Source organism: Lepidochelys olivacea (assembly GCF_965140295.1).
Source record: "Lepidochelys olivacea isolate rLepOli2 genome assembly, chromosome: 6".
Classification (NCBI taxonomy): domain Eukaryota; kingdom Metazoa; phylum Chordata; order Testudines; family Cheloniidae; genus Lepidochelys; species Lepidochelys olivacea.
Window position 1 is genome coordinate 88,068,726 of NC_140416.1, and position 4,941 is coordinate 88,073,666.

Sequence of the window (4,941 nt, forward strand, 5' to 3'; positions counted from 1 at the left end):
CTTCTAGTTTCTTAGGTACAGAACTGTTTCTATCTCCATGTGTCCCCCTTGCTACCACAGTGGCAAGGTTCACTGTTTCCTTACTTCCCTTGGTATGGTCCCTTCAATCCAATCCCTCATTTGGGCGGCTCAGCTTCATCAGCTTCCATACAGCCCTCCGCCCGTGTCAGGGGCTCATCGATAGATGTTGGCCGAAACCCCTGGACCCAACTTTGGACCCCTAGAAAAAGTTCCGGGACTGTAAGGTCCACCACTGTGTCTAATGAGTTTGTGGTGGGCTGCAACCATCGTGTTGCCAGGCCACTTTAGGGCACGATTGCGGGGGAAAGGGTCTATTCTAAACTAGTGGAGGTATGCTTCCAGGGTCAGCCCCAGTCTATCCAGAATGGCCCCTTTTACAAATGTGTAGCACCTCACCTGCTTGTTGGACAAAGCTCAGTAAGCCAATTGAGCATCTCCTGACAGGAATGGGGCCACTCAAGTTGCCCAAGATGATCAGGTCCACTCTGCCATAGCTGCTACCTCTTGAAGGTGCACAAAAATGCTTCTGGGCCAATTTTGAGAGGCCCGCTCCTGGTCTGTCCAAATTTTTTTCTCCCCAAACTACCTGGTTCCCTGGGGTCCACTTTTCTAGGCATTGCAGGAAGTGTTCCTGTTGCACATCTTGCTGTTGTTGCTGCCCTTGTAGTAGGCACAACTGAAGAGCATGTGTCTGCTCCTGTTGCTCCACCAGCATGAGGACTACACCCTCCATCTTCCCCAAACTCCAGAAAAAGCATCTTAGCCTGTCCCTCTTCCCCTCACCTTTAGGGTAGTTGGTATCTCCCTCCTTCCTTGTGGGAGAAGGGTTTCAAATCCCACTTCTCATACCACATGTAATAGCACATCCACACCTCATGGGCACCCCTCCCCCATCTCTGGTCACAGCATTGCATGGGATCTTCATCTCTGGCACCCCCTGCTAGGCTCTCCCACAGCCCTGGAATGGCTTTTCCCAGCCTTTGTTTTCTCCTGATTCACCCTCTGGATATTCTGTGGCTTGACCCTCCAGCCAAGTCACATGAAAGTCTAAACCTTTTCCAGGGAAAGCCGAACAAGTCCAACTGAAAGTCCAAACAAATCTGCAAACTAATACCCCTGCTTCCCCTCTCAAGCTCCACTGTAGTTCCTTTATTGGCCGTACCTCAGGGCTTCCCCTGCAGAAGCCTAACCTACTCCGGTAGTGGTATTCTTCCATTGTTTCCTGTCTGTTAAACCCTATCCCAGGTCTTCTCTTTCCCCCAGAGAGACCTGTCTCCTGTATAGTCTCTCACCAACTGAGCTTCTTGAGTCTACTTATAAGATTTAGCTCTGCCTCCTTTGGCGTGAGGCAATTAGTTAATCACCCCACAAGTGCAGAACATGACTAATTGGGGTTATCTCATTTGCCTTGCAAATCATGTGGGTTAAGCCTCATCACACAGAAAAAAGACTGTTTTTGTTTTACCTTGTGGAATTTAAAGCCCAACTGGCCATTCTGAGTTGGATATCAGTTGACTTAAAGGGATCTTGCCTCGTGAGATGCTCCACAGGCTCTGGCAAGGCTGTGACAATCAGCAAACTTACCGCCCTTGTAACTCACAATGCCACTGACTGCCCTCTTCTATTAGGAAAATTCTCTCCTGCTTTAAAGCATACCTGTTAAAGAATTTAGGCTTCCAACATTAATGCAGTTAAAAACTCATGGCAAACAATCTCCAAATTCTAAATATTTATTTATTAACCCCAGCACTCAACTGCTCTGAAATGGAACCCTAGCTCTTAAATGAGATACTATATTTGCTAGACCCATATAAATCCTTTCTTTTTACCCAGGGCGTTGGCCCTTGCAGAGGACTTTCCTCATTCCCACTTTTTACTCTGCACACTGCCAAAGACCCCTCATTCCAATGACCCATCTCTGATCAAGGAGGACTGGACATAGGACCTAGGAAAACTGTAAGTAGCATTACTGAGATTGTTGATCTAAGGGGAACCACTCCAAAACCATATAAGATGTTCTCTCTGCCAAGAGGAGCTTAGGTCTGGAACATGAACCTTCTATGAGTTAGCACATTGCATTGTTACTAGACCAGCCACAGTGTAATGTTGAGTTATTGTGCTTCATTTCTGACATTGCAGAAATTTCAACTTTCTCGGAAAAGCATTTCCCTCCCATGTCAATTTCTTTTCTCTGAGATCTTGGATCTGCTGATCCTTATCTTATGGGTTGAGTCCTTTAACCAAAGTGAAGGGGTCCAAATACCTGCTTTCTCTTCCTGAAAGAGTTTGTCCAAAGCTGCAGATGCTAAGATTAATATGACTTAATTTAAGATTATCAGCAGTCAATGCCAAAATATTTGAGGAAAATATTTTTACTGAGCATTTTGCCTCCAAAACTATCTAAATTCCCTCTTACGGGAACTACAGTCCCCAACTTCATGCACACTGGAACTCACATCTGGTTTACACAGAAGGTGAGATAACTTAACACAAGGGGCCACATTCACAGAGAAAAGAAACCTAATAAAGTAAGTATTCAGGTCTCTTCTGACATCACAAGTATCCCCGCTTTTTCCTTATTCACGTTTTGACATTGGACAGTACTCCCATCATATTATCTCCATAATTCTAGGAAAACTCAAGTCAATTTTGGGATGAAGTCATCCAGAGTTCAAAGAACCCCTTTCTCTATGTGAAAAGTACAGTATTGTTCCTTGATCAATAATGCATCAAGTTTTGAGGCCCATCAGGTGGAGGCTATGGCAACCAAGGAGGCCAGATTTTTAGATAAGAAGATTCAGTGAGGCTCAGCTTATATTTGGATTGATTTCAAGACTAAATTCATGATTCATACAGGGCACTTGAATCTCCTAGGTAGTTTTAGGATTGAGCCTCCAGAGCGGCTTCAGCAATGCTACAGATGCCTGAACGTTTGCAACTGAATCAGAGTCTGATTGCTTTCTTGGGGACTGAACACTAGTGCTTGATGCTTTTTTCCTAGGAGTGTTTGGGTTCTCCACTGTCATCTCCTTCAGGTCAAAGAGGCCCTCAAAGATAATCTTCCTTGGGGGCAAAAGAGGCATCTCTTTCCCCCTCACAGGATGTGAGGGGAGATTTGCACTGAAAGCAGGATCTAGTCTTACTTTGATTCTTCTGCTACATGCTTCTGTGTTTGGCCATCCACATTTCAACTCCCAAGCAGACGTGAAGGCAACTTGAACTAATGTAGGCAAGTTGGCAAAAGATGGGGGGAAAGTTTAGGGGGAAAGTGTAGAAAAATGTGAATGCTCTGAAAGAAAGCCAGAGAGTTCTAAGGTACTGTGCATAGTGTAGATGGGCAGCCCTCTTCATCCTGTTGCCAATGTTTGACAGTTCTATGTGCTGTTTTAAATTATCAGCAAAGGGATCCATCCCATCCTCTAAGGATCAGTTGACCCAGACTCAAAAGAGAATGGAGTTATATTAAGAATCCCCTTCCCCAGAATACGGCTAGGTGTCCTTTACTGCTCTGCAACATCTGCAGTTACACTAAAAAACCCCATTCCCACAGCTAGGCTGGGCAACCCTTCGTGATCCTACACTAGCAGCAACATGAATAAGCTCTATTTCTAGAGCTGGCCTCGGCACCCCACCCCCCCAGCTGGTCAGCAGCACCAATTTGAATCTAACAAACACTATTCCCAGAGCAGCAGTAGGAGCCCCCTGCTGGCCTTCCAGAATCAATTACACTAACAAAACCTATTCCTAGAGAAGTATGTATCCTTGATGACATTTTCCGTGGTGCTAGTGCACAAACAGGAAAATAAACAAAAGGAGAGTCATGTTGTCTTCTGCCCCTGTTAGAAACATGGGGTGGAGCAGAGAGGGAATGTGGAAGGAAATCACTGGCCAGCAAATGGAAACTGTCAAAACTGGGAGTGCAAGAAAATGTTCCTATTTCTTTTAGAGTATTACAAACAAATGAAAAATCCTAAATAGCTGACAGTTTCTGTCTAACTAGATGAGCATATTTAACAAGTCAGAGCTCAAAATGTCTTTCTTTGGCTAGCTTCCCTCTGAGAGCCATTTAACATTGACATGAGGACAGCCACTTGTGCACAGAGTACATGAGCCTCAGTTAAACTACACATACTGCAAGCCTTCACATCAGATACAAACAGCACAATCTTCCAGCTATCCAAGGGCTTGACTGTGGTCAGTAACTGGATGAAAAGCAATGGCTGAAGATACATCCTGGAATGATACAGTTCTGTGGTGACCTGGAATCCCATTTTCGACGTCTCCGATTCAAGGAATATTTCCAACATACCTCTGAACAACATACTAATCCACAGAGACCTCCCTACCAACACTACAAAAAGAAGGATTCTAGGTGGACTCCTCCTGAAGGTCAAAACAGCAGACTGGACTTCTACATAGAGTGCTTCCGCCGACGTGCACGGGCTGAAATTGTGGAAAAGTGGCATCACTTGCCCCATAACCTCAGCCGTGCTGAACACAATGCCATCCACAGCCTCAGAAACAACTCTGACATCATAATCAAAAAGGCTGACAAAGGAGGTGCTGTTGTCATCATGAATAGGTCGGAATATGAACAAGAGGCTGCTCGGCAGCTCTCCAACACCACTTTCCACAAGCCATTACCCTCTGATCCCACTGAGAGTTACCAAAAGCAACTACAGCATTTGCTCAAGAAACTCCCTGAAAAAGCACAAGATCAAATCCGCACAGACACACCCCTGGAACCCCGACCTGGGATATTCTATCTACTACCCAAGATCCATAAACCTGGAAATCCTGGGCGCCCCATCATCTCAGGCATTGGCACCCTGACAGCAGGATTGTCTGGCTATGTAGACTCCCTCCTCAGGCCCTACGCTACCAGCACTCCCAGCTACCTTCGAGACACCACTGACTTCC